The 12670-nt window shown below is 39.6% G+C and overlaps 1 protein-coding gene and 1 long non-coding RNA gene across 3 annotated transcripts in view; one reads left to right on the top strand and one right to left on the bottom strand.

Moving 5' to 3' along the window:
- The window catches only part of LOC128313920 (basic salivary proline-rich protein 1-like), a 50583-nt gene that overhangs the window by 24421 nt on the left and 13492 nt on the right, over nucleotides 1-12670 (bottom strand). The window lies entirely within an intron of this gene.
- On the top strand, nucleotides 751-11235 carry LOC113599266 (uncharacterized). The gene is made up of 2 exons (XR_003420032.2): nucleotides 751-908; nucleotides 11040-11235. It is a non-coding gene; the product is annotated as an uncharacterized LOC113599266 (long non-coding RNA).

Below are 12670 nucleotides of genomic sequence, written 5' to 3'. Positions count from 1 at the left end.
TCTTCCTGTTACTCTCTCATTCCCTGTATCAAATACTATCCTTTCCTTTAGCACCTGGAACTTTACACTTTTATTCATTGGATTCTCCCAACATGGGAAATTTTACTAAACATTTGCTATGGTGTGAGATGAACAAGACAAAAAGGAATAATAATCTGTCAATGAGAATTCATTTTATTTTGTATTTCATCTTATATCTACCCTTAAAACACACATAAAAGTTAGGAAGATGGGAAATATACACTAAGTGATCAGGCAACAAGAAAATATATTATCAAGAATTAAACAATACAGTTGAAACACAGTATGATTGAAATGAGATACAGCTGCATAATGCTTTAAAGTTTAGGGAGCATTTTTTCCCCATAAGTCATTCAAATCATTTGCTTGGCTTTATAGCAGCCCAGAGAGGAAAAAACAAGCAGCCTAAGCCACAATTTGTGAACAAGAGCTTGATCCCATAACTGATACCAAACATTGTGTTCTTCTCACCATCCAAAGCTTGTACAAAGCTTTGCCTCGTACAAAGGTCAACAAAGTCATAGTTCAGGGACTAAAGAAAGCAGCCTGGGCCCGTAGGGATATGCAGGAGCTGGATCAGAAAGCACTCTAGTCACAGTAGAGCAAGAACAGAAAGGTCTTGAGATAAGAAGAGCAATGAGGTAGCAGGTCCCCTGAGGAGAGACTATTCCTAGTCAGAGGGAGATGACTTCACAAATAAGTGACCTAGTGAGGCTTTTAGTGTTAAGATTCCAGAATGAAGAGGATGGCTTCACTTGACTCACAAAAGAGAACCATGAGAGATTCTAAAACAGAATGCCAGACATGTTTCAGGAAGACTAACCTGGTGGGGCATGGGAGATAAATGGGGCAGGAGAAGAGAGACGGAATGAAGGCAAGAGAACCAGGTAGGATCCTACAGAAGTAATTAAAAAAAATTTTTTTTAAATGTTTATTTATTTTTGACAGAGAGAGAGAGAGAGAGAGAGAGACAGAGCATGAGCGGGGGAGGGGCAGAGAGAGCGGGAGACACAGAATCCGAAGCAGGGTCCAGGCTCTGAGCTGTCAGCACAGAGCCCGAGGTGGCCTCGAACTCACAGACCGGGAGATCATGACCTGAGCTGAAGTTGGACACTCAACCGACTGAGCCACCCAGGCTCCCCCTACAGTAGTAATTTAATAATTAAGTAGCAAAGACCCAAATAGGAGAGTGTCAGTGAAAATGACCAGGGATGAGGCAATTTAAGTAGCATTATGAGGGAAAACCTGGTAAGTACTGGCTGTTGGGAGACACGGGGAAAAGAAAGAATAAAGCTCGACTGCTAAAAGGCTTTATCATAAAGTGTTAGTTAATATGCCAACATTCACTGGAAGACCAGTGAGCAATCTCGTGAATTTTGCTCTTTAGCTTTAAATCAAGGATAATTTGCTAACCTAAGGTTTCATACCTTTATAAAGCGTTTGGCATAGCTAAGTTTTGACTCAGTATTGCTCTCAAGAGTGAACCCAGTAGGAAAGCTGATGAAGGTGAGATGAAGGACATAAAGAGGCCTGGGTACCATCAAAGCTTCATTGTTGGAGGCATCCCATTGTCTTCCTGATCATGAACTACTAACTCTCTCACAAAATATGTAAGTGTATCTATTTCATTTTATTTTAGTTTAAAAAAAAAAAAAGCTGCTACCTCTCCCATGGTACTTCAACTCACATTTGTGCTTTAAACTTACTGGTTGTAAAACAGTGAATACATTTGGTTTATCAACAGAATTAATAGTAACATGAAGGAATTTCAGATGTGCTGTGTTTTGTATTTTTATAACTCTCAATCTTCTCTTTGCTAGCTTTGATAGAGTTGGAAAATGTATCCTTGGGGAATCTAATTCTGGAGAATATTTCCTGTTTGTTTTTCTCTAATTTATCTCTGTTTGATGTGCTATATAATTATTTAGTCTATTGTCTGGATCTACCCACTAGGCAGTAAGCTCTGAGAACACAGGGCTTTTACCTGTAGGGTGCACCGATGTATGCCCAGCACTTAGCACAGATAGTAGAGCTTAATAAATAATAGCTGAGTGAGTCAGTCATAGTCCTGTGATTGTGATACTTCAAAAATTTAATATGTGTTTTTCCTTAGTAATCATGTCTCATCTGCATGCTTCAACTTAATCTTGAACCATGGTTTCCATTTATAGATTCTGAAGAAATTCTTTCAGGACCTATACTGTGATGGGACCACGCAGGGCACGGAACGTTGTGGTTGCAAAGGAATTAACATGGGGAAAATTGCAGCCAGGTCTCAGTTTCTACCAGGTTCTCCTGGGATTCCTCTGTCTAGCTCCGTCTTAGGAGGGTGAGTCCTGATTCTTGTTCTACCCGTGCAACTCTCACTTCTGGTTTCCTGCTCTCGATTCCTGTTTCAGTCTAGGTTTCCTTCTGGTATTCTGACCCAGGTTACCTGAGTTTGACATCTGTTGTTTTCATTGCTTGACACTTTGATTTTTTTTTTCTTTTTTGTGGTTAAACCTACAGAACAGTCTAAGTTTGTATTTCTACACAGACCAGAGAGACTCACATAAGTTAAAATTACAAAACAGATATTATAGACTACTTTCTCAAGGTTCTTACTGTCCTTTCCTGTCCCCATTATAAAGCCAAATAATATCCTCACCATGCTAATGATGGGGCAATCAAAGTGACCACTTGCATTCCCTTATTCGACATAATTTTTTTTTTTTCTGGGCAACTGGATTTAGTTAGGATGAATTATTACACAAAGACAAGAAGAAACTATCACCATAATCTAAGTTCCTATTAAGAATGAAATGGGGGGGGCGCCTCAGTGGCTTAGTCAGTTAAATGCCCAACTTCAGCCCGGATCATGATTTCACAGTTCATGGGTGTGAGTCCCGCATCGGGCTCGGTGCTGACAGCATGGAGCTTGCTTCAGATTCTGTGCCTCCCTCTCTCTCTGCCCCTCCCCTGCTTGCATTCTGTCTTTCTCTCTCAAAAATAAACAAAGAATGATAATGAAAAAAGAATGAAATGAAAGGGACTTCAAACATAGGGAAAGAGAGATCTATTCTATGTAATTTGTGCTATACATTTTCCATTTGGTGTCTAGATACGTGTTAGGAAAAAAACACCGTGTTTGTGTACTCTTTGTGAAATGCAGTCAGTACATAGCCTACACTCTGCTTCTTAAGCCACTGGATTGGATCTAATTTAATTCACAGGCCAACAATTCTAAACACATCACTTGTATCAGCAAGGCAATGTTTAGAAAGGCTCTCGTCATCTGCACAGAAGACAATTCACTTGACAGCACTCCTTTCTTGAGCAATGACTCAAATCAGCTAGACTGAAAATAAATCTAAAGGGTACACAGCTGTCATGTAATCTGAAGTAGCCCTCTGAGCAATAACTTGATTCATTTTTTCCCTATTTGTACAACTGGTTCTGCAAACAGGATTGCAATCCAACAAATGCATTTTTCTCCCACTTTGAAGAGAGAGCTTTTCAGTGTCCTAGGGAGGGTTCTTCTGGATTCCTCCATCCTTATGGGTATGGCAAACCGCACAGAGTGATCTCTTGATTTTATTTAACAAGAAACAGACATTTAAAGTCAATGGTGTAAGGGTGCCTGGGTGGCTCAGTGGGTTAAGCTTCTGACTTCAACTCAGGTCATAATCTCACGGTTCGTGAGTTCGAGCCCTGTATTGGGCCCTGTGCTGACAGCTCAGAGCCTGGAGCCTGCTTCGGATTCTGGGTCTTCCTCTCTCTCTGCTCTTCTCCCGCTTGTGCTCTGTCTCTCTCTGTCTCTCAAAAATAAATAAACATAAAAAAAAAAAGTCAATGGTCTATGTGAACCGGTTACAAATAGGGCTCTATAGAGTATAATACTCTATATGTTTGATGTTGGCATCAAAGTTTGAAGTACCGACAGGTACCAGACTATCTACTGGGTATAGGCAACTTATTTATTTTCATTGTAGCATTCCTTAATTGTTAACTTTTCGTTATGGGAAATTTTAAACATACATAAAAGAAAGAGAGGAGTGTAAGGAAGCCCATGTGCCCATCACTCTGATACAACAATCAAAATACCCAGCCCCACTGGATTACCTAAAATAAATTCTAGATATCATATTTTATCTGACCTATTTTAGAACATATCTCTAAAAGGTTTAAAGTCTTTAAAAATCTTTAAAACACAGACCAGAATACTATAATCATACCCAATGGTGTGCAGGTAGATATTCAACAACCAGTTCTCTGAGGAGGGAAAAAAGGTCCTGATTTACAGTCTTTGCTAACTTGCATGGCAAAACTGTTTCCACCATGGCCAATTTCAAGCTACTAACATGATGGCGCTGAATGTGGGACTGAGAAGAAATGTGTAGCCACCGTTATATAGTACTTCCACTATGCAGACACCTGACACATAAGTAACCTTAGGAGCATGGATAACAGCAAATTATAGTAAAATAATTAGGAAGTGATCAGTTTTGAGTATCACTTTTATTTTAATACTTTAAGTTTGTATAATTTAATTATTTAATGGATGTGTTTAACAGTTGGCTTGGAAAGTTCCTGAAAATACAACAATTAGCTCTTGTCCACTCTAGCATGCCAGTGAATCACATCCAAATAATTAACAATTCCTTAATACTACCAACTATCCAAATTTCTATGATATGTCCTTCCTCTTTTTCCTCAGCAGTAGAGTAATATTTTAAACAGGAAGGAAGGAGGAACTTTGCTTCAGAAAGCTACACTAAAGTGTCTGGATTTCCAAATGGTTCAGAGCCACTGTGTATAACCCACTTGGCTGTTAAAGTCTGTTTCCAGGAGATTAAGTTAGTTTCTGTCACACACAAGTCCCTTCATATTACTGGGGAATCACGGTAACGATTTTATTTCCCTTCAACTGCCCATTCTTAGGCCCACAAGAGACAGAGTTTGGGAAGGAGGAGAGGGACTTGGCAGAAGGGAAAGTAAGTCCCTAACCAGGTAGACAACCTTAAGTTAATGAAGTGTTCTGCCAGGAAGATTCCCAAGAAGATGTGAGATGCTTTTCTGCGCCTGAGACGTCCCACCATGGAAACTTGGGTTTGTAAAAAGTCCTCTTTAAATGTGCTTCCCAGAACGCAATATGCCACATCGGATGTGGTGGGGCCTACCCGGATGTAAGTGCGGTTGTGGCCATCCTTCCATCTCTGATAAGGATGCCAGACTGCACTCCAACTCTGCCTTAGCCTCACGGTAAGTAAGACTCTAGTCCAGTCAATGAACCAGTGTCTACCAGTACTCACCCAGGCTCTACAGGGTACAGTCTCCAACACCCTCTCTTAACCAAATCTCATCCCCACCTCCTTTCCAACAACATTTCACACTATGCCTTTGAACAAACCCTTTTATTCCAGGAGCACAATTCCAAACACACACAAAAGTATAAATAATAGTATATGGAAGCTCCATGTATCCTTCACCCAGCTTCAACAATTCTCAATTCATGTCACACCCACGCTCAGGATTATCTTGAGGCATCCTGGACATACCATTTCATCCACAATTATTTCAGAATTACATGCATTCTTTCCTGCACACCTCTGCTCAGACATTTCCTCCCCACCCATCTTTCTAAATTCTATGTCATCCTGCAAGGCTCAGCTCAGGTCTCACCTCCTACGTTGCTTCCACTGAACTTGTCACTTATAGTCATGTCACCTTGGGACATCGCTCTTACTGCTATCCTGTTGTTCCTTATTAAATGGTTCACTTACAATGTCCTTAGCCTGGGAAGCAGGAAGCTTCTCTCACTACACATATAGAGTAATAATAAATGCTGAGTAGGGAAAGAACTAAAGAATAATATTTTGGTTTTATAAAGGGTGTGAAAATTTGGCCCAACAATTTTACATAGTATATTGACCAAATTCCTTACATGAGAAATGTGTCATGCACAGACCAGGGTATGTCGGCACAGTATGACAGGGCAGAAATAACACCGGACATGGTGTTAAAAGGCCCGAGTCCTTGTCCTTGCCCTTCTGTTTGTGTGTTATTTTGGGTTTGAGTGACTTTTCAGAGCCCATCCATATAATAGGAATTAACTGCAGCCAACCTCCCCTTTTCCCTCACCAGATTGTCAGAATCAGATGCTATTACACATGTAAAAAATACCTTTGTAATTGATAGAGCATGTTGTTGATACATATCATTACCTGTAGATACAGAAATGTTTGGCCATATGACCCAACAACAAGGAAAACTATTGCTTCACATCCTGAATGCAGGAGGAAAATTTACACTCCAAACAGGGAAAGTGAGAATATGATAGCATAGAGATCAGATGGGATTCAGAATCAACAAAATTAACCCTGGGAGGAATATAAGAGCATATCTTTTCTTTCTGAGACTTCAGAAACCACTGCCTTGCAATTAAACCACAAAAACTAAAGGAGCCCTAGAAACAGATTGCAAAGGAAGCAAGATATATTGTCAACTATTAAAAAAAAAAATCCTGTTACATGAAATAATTAAATGGAAAGGCAAAATTCACCATCTGATTCCCTCCAAACAAAACTGCAGAATTATCCAACAAAGTTGTTGTCATTCTAAGCTTATGCTCTCCGAAGCCTCTGGCTTCTCAATTTTGTAGTCTGCTTTGCCAAAGAATAACCATTAATATCAAACTGCAAGCATTTATCATATCACACCAAAGACTACTTAAATTACAATGGAACTGAGGTCTTGTGTTCTCCCAGAAGAAAAGAGGATAGATGGCTTTATCAAGAAAACACTGTTCTACACACCACACTACAAGCTGCACTAGTGTCCTGGGAGAGATGTGCAGCCTAGCTGAGCCGTCCATTGGAATTTTAATATTGTAAGTTTTCTTGCAAATACATGAAAATTACAATGGTTGGGGAAAAGGCTTAGATTTTATAAAACTAAATAATTTGGGCCAAGGTAGGAAAAAAAAAGAGTTTTTCAATTTGAGACATTAATGCAATTTAGCAATAGTCGGTGAAAACCACAGCTGCTAAACCTGGTAAATCCAAATGAAATTATTAGGTTAAGATCACAGAATTACGCAGAGGGCATTTCAAAATTCCTAGCACATGGACGACAAGGGCACCAAAGCAGAATCACATTAGGAAAGGAAACATTTTGTTTAAAGAGAAGTTTTTATAAGACTTCACCATGTGTAATATCTCTGAGGACTTCACTAGAGAGGAAAAACACAAGAATCAAAAGGGGAAACCAGAACACAAGAATTTTCTTCTCCTGCTCCCTCTACCCCTGCACGTATCAGGTAACCCCTCTGTGTATCCTTACATCTCATTCTCCATAAACACACACACTCCAAGAGATTATTCAAATGATGGTCTGTTTTCCAAAAACGAGATTATTAGAATAAACTTTCTCGCATATAGGAAACTACCAATCACTGATTCCATTACCTTCATGCACAAGAGGAAAAAAAAAAAAAAAAACCCTACAAAGGAATTTTAGGACCTCTAACAAAGATTTTTATAACATCTAGACTCGTGTTACTTCGAGTAACTCGTGTTACTATGATGATCAATTTGCATGAAAGATTTTTCAAGGTTAAAAAGTCTACCTATTTCCAAATAGCCATTAAAAATGTGAGACTATAGTTTTTTGTTTTGTTTTGGCTTGTCCATTTGCTGAATAATTCAAGATTGAATTTTGGAGAATGTGAAGATTGAAGAAGTCTCAGGCTATAACAAAAACTCAGAGGCTTTTCTGATCTGGTCCTGGGACAGCTCTACTTTTTCCTAATTTGTCTACAGTGTGCCTCTTCAATCCATAATTATACAAGCCTAATTTGTCAGCATTAAGCAATATGACTGCACTTTAAAAATGACCAGGAAAAAGTCCATTTAGGCCTAGTTAACTGAAATGACAAATTATAAATTATCCAAAGAATCAGGCAGAACTCGCCCTGCTAGTTCCTCCAAGGCATGTAAGACAAAGCAAGCCCAGTGTGGGAATACATTGGCCCTAAGGAACCGATGTGAGGCTGAAGCAGTTGAATGTGTGCAGTTTATTATAAGAGTCACGGAAGCTGGTACTCATCAGAACACAATCATATGCTAAATCTTCTTCTAAACCCTTTATGTCAATTATTTAATGCTCCCAACGACTCCGTGAGATGATCTTTACTGCACAGATGAGGCAACTGAGGCAGTTGTGATTTACCTAAGTCTGCACAACTGGTAAACTCTTAGAAGCAAAACTAGCATGAATGGGAGTAATCTTCCAAGAGACCTGTGAAAGGAATAAAAAGCAGCTTACCCCAGTGGCCTGAACAAAAGATGAAACGTGCATTCGTTCATGCACTCCTTCATTCGGTACTAAGTGTAGTAGTAAGAGTCTGAGCAAAACGACTGAGCAGAGTGAACTCGAATCCTGCCCACCATCTGCCTGGACTGTAGCCAAGCTACACAATCTGTCAGAATGCCAGCTTCTTAATTGCCAAAATAGAAATCACTCTACCTGGCCTACTTTCTACCTTCACATTGATGATACCATCAAAAGCAATGGAAACTCCCTCTGCCTCAGAGGTATCAGGGAACAGTCTCCCACAAAGGAGTAGACTCCTTACAAAGACAAGCTCTGTTCTCCCCAGGCCATGAAACACACCTAGTGTGCCCAGGTTTTTCTGGCCCTCTGGAAGATGAGGAGCTGTCCCTCGCGGAATGATCACCTGGTGTCAGAGGACCTCTCCTGTGCCCAGAGTCATGATTCTTCCCACAGAACAAACGTTACTTCCTTCTCCCAAGTCTCATTTCCAGTCACAGGATATCCATGTTTGGAAGCTATCTTAGTCCATTCGGGCTGCTATCACAAACTACCATAGATGGGGGTGGGAGGGGCTTCGTCAACAAACATTGATTTCTCACACTTCTAGAGGCTGAGAAGTCCAATATCAAGATGCTGGAAGATTCGGTGTGTGGTAAGAACTCAGTCTTGGTTCACAGACAAATATGTTCTCTATCGTGACCTTTCTACCATGTCCTCATGATAGGAGTGGCAAGGCAGCTCTCTGGATTCTCTTATGAGGGCTCCACCCTCATGGCCTCATCACCTCACAAAGGCCCCACTTCCTAACACCATCCCCTTGGGGGGGGGGTTAGATTTCAACATATGAATTTGGGTGTGGGGGGCACAAGTCATTCTATAGCAGAGGTTATGATTTTTAAAGTTCTGCTAATATAATGTATATTCACCAGTAATCTGAAATTTGAGGATTTGGGGGACCCAGTAAGTAATCAGGAGAGAACTTAATCCATTCCTTCTATGAAAAATGGTTGAAACATTAGGAGTAGTAAGTCAAACTAGTAAAACTTCAGTAACCACAACTTATCTTAAGTAATTGCCAAAGGATCCTTGTGACAAAAGGAAATGGGACCATTGAATCTTATGACTTCTTTCTCAAGTTTCTTTGCTATTAGTCTCCTCTCTTCCATTCTACTGCTCTACTTGGTCTCCCAAGATGATCTCTCTAACACATCCTCCATACAGCTGCTGGCATTACTTCTCTAAACAAATCTGATGTCACCTTTGGTTTCAAACCCTTGTGTGTCCTCCTGATTAAGCTGTGTCATGACTAAGCTGTGTGCTCTTTACAGGGTTAAAAGTGCATCTTCAAGCCGACCCCAGGTGGAGGCTGAGCCAGAGTCAGCACTGAGTGTCCCAACTCCCACTCCAGGGCTGTCTTCAATTCCACAAAGGGGGAAAGCTGGCTTTGGTGGGGAGGGGTCCACTGTGTAGGTATTTAAGAAACTCATAGAGTCTGGGGTTGCCTCTCAGCATATTTTCACATCAGCACAAAAGCCCTTACAGCAGGTGACAAAATAGGAAAAATACAGGTCCATAAGGGAGAAAAAAAAAAAAAAAAAAAGGAGTCACAAAGCCAAAGAAATAAGAAGTTGCAGCTAGAAGGAACTTCAGGCCACCGTGCAGTAGGTACGGTGAACACTGAACTTCCTTAGCTCCGAAAATGTGTTCATGTCCGGGGACTCTATATGTAAAACACTTTGCTAAATGATTTTACCCTGTACATGTCCCTTAAATATAAAAATGCTAGAAAAGAAAAACTTAAAAAATAACAATAAACTTAAAAATAATTGTCCAGGAGGCCTGTGTTAAGCATCCGACTCTTGATTTTGGCTCAGGTCATGATCTCACAGCTCGTAGGATCAAGCCCTGCATCAGGCTCCATGCTAACAGTGCAGAGCCTGCTTGGAATTCTTTCTCTCCCGCTCTCTGCCCCTGCCCTGTTCATGCTCTCTCTCTTAAACATTAAAAAAATAAAAAATAAAAATAATTGTCCAGAAGATGGAATTGAGTAACTGGAATATTTTATTTAATCTTTGGGTAATTCATTAGGGCATCTAAGAATATGATACTTAAGATGTAATATGTAAAAAATAAACATGTATGTAGAAGGTTAAAAAATACCTATGGGGAGGCAACTGGCTGGCTCAGTTGTACAGCGTGTGACTCTTGATCCTCATGGTTGTGAGTTTGAGGCACATAGGTTACTTTTAAAAAATGTAAAAAATACCTATGGGCATCTTCTCCAAGATCTTAAGGGAAACATTCATTTATACAATATCTAGAACATATTTAATTGTAATTCTAAAGCAAGCACACAATAAGCACACATTAGTAGTTTAACCACTTATTTTAAAGAAAGTCAATGGATGGGATCAAACACTGCAAGCTGTTGGTAGTAATCTAGATGGTAATTTAAAATAAAAAAAAAAAAAACTAAGTACTTTGAAGGGAGGAAAATCTAAACTGGCAGATCTTCTCTACTGAAATATTCAGTTGAACAATGAAAAATCAAGCAATAGGATTAATGACTGGTTAACCTTAAAACCAGCTCAAGATTCCCTCTCATGTAATATGCTTTGGCAGAAATATTTGTCTTTTGCAGTGGATTGAGTCTGTGGCACTAATTTCTATACTGCACTAATTTCTGTACTGCATCTTCTCTACAGGCCTCCATTTCTCTTCCTGCACTTTGAAGACTCAAAGAAGGTCTGGTGAAGTATTGAAGACTCATGGAAGGTCTGGTGAAGTACAGAACAACAGGAATATGGGAGCCTAAATCAGCTGTAACTCCAGGTATTCCCCCTCCCCCAACGGAGCTGGTCCAGTTCTGCCACCAATAAAGAACAAGCCATGTCTGAAAAATCTAGATCCCTTTTTAGCATTGTAAACCATGTAGGAGATGCTTATTACATCTGCTTTGTTCTCTATTTCTATGGTGCCTATCACCATAGTAACAAGGCACACAGATGGAAAAGTAGGCTAGGCATACCCAAAAATGGGGGTGGGGATGGGAAAAAGGGGGAAAGGGCCTTTCACTGATTAAGAGAGAAAAGGCTCAAGTTTCTTCTATCTGGGCTGTCAGTACAATATTAATGGGCAAGCTAACTGAAAAAAAGTAGGTTTTGTCTTTAAGAGAGTCACAGTAGAAAACAGCCTAACAATTTAATAAGTACCAATATTTACAGGAGATAGACTTGCTAGGCTTCTGAGGTTTTAAAATCAGATATATTTTATTAGAAAATCTTATGTGCAAATCAAAGTTTTTGTAACAGTCTCCAATTTTGGAAATCATGTGCTCATTTCACAGAGCAGATGATTACTATTAAAATCTTTTGGTTATTTTGTAATACTAAAAGTTGAGACATCTGTTAAGGAAGTGTGGCTGAGAAGATAAGTTGATACAATGAATACTTTCCTGAAAGTGACAAGTGTATCTTCCAAGTTTTTGTATAAAATGTCCCAAAAGGAAATCACTGGGTGGGGAGTAGGGGTGACTGTTGTTTCATCTTAGGGACTCACTGCCCCTGTTGAAACTGGCATAAGGCCTTTCCCATATGCAGCCCCCCTGCTTTCCGCAGGTTCAGAGACCTTCAAAGGCATTATCTGTGCCTATATGCTCTTTAAAGCCATGATGAGCCAAAGTTTCATCTGTAAGAAAACTTGCTATTCCAAGATCTTTTTCCTTTCCTGCTGCCAGTTTGAGTCCTTCCTAGGACACATTTGAGATACTTAAGATGTTATTTATGTTGTTACTGGTCAGGAAATAAGAAAAGCCACACTAGCTACATAAATTACTTGTTTTACTACAAAGGTTTTTTAGTACATAGGTTTTACTCTATGTAAAAAAAAAAATGGCGCATATACAAAAAAAAAGGCAGGAGATGTTTTATAGACTATGATTGTTTTAGAAAATTTAACACTCTAGCAACACAGATTTTAGTGGAAAAAGCAACATGCAACTTTGTGGGAATCTTAGGTCCTTGACTCAGCCACTAACTGTGACCCTGTGGACAATTTTTACTTTGCTTTTCTCAGACTAAATGTCTTATTAGTAAAAAGAAAGGACTAAAGTAGACCAGGGATATGAACTTGAGGGGAATCTAAGGATGATCTCAAGGCATGTTAAAATGTTATGCAGGAGTGTGTGTGTATTATTCTGGGAAAGAGCCTCAAGGATATCTATAACATAAAATTAAAAACCAATAGATACTCTGTACGGTCTTTTCCACGTGACTCTAGAATACCATGACTTGAGTCAACCCACCCAAATGAAGTCAAGGCTTTGAACTCAGACTCA

This window comes from Acinonyx jubatus, chromosome C1 (assembly GCF_027475565.1).
Source record: "Acinonyx jubatus isolate Ajub_Pintada_27869175 chromosome C1, VMU_Ajub_asm_v1.0, whole genome shotgun sequence".
Lineage (NCBI taxonomy): Eukaryota > Metazoa > Chordata > Mammalia > Carnivora > Felidae > Acinonyx > Acinonyx jubatus.
The sequence above is the reverse complement of the archived record's forward strand: the minus strand, read 5'-3'. Positions and strand labels throughout refer to the sequence as shown.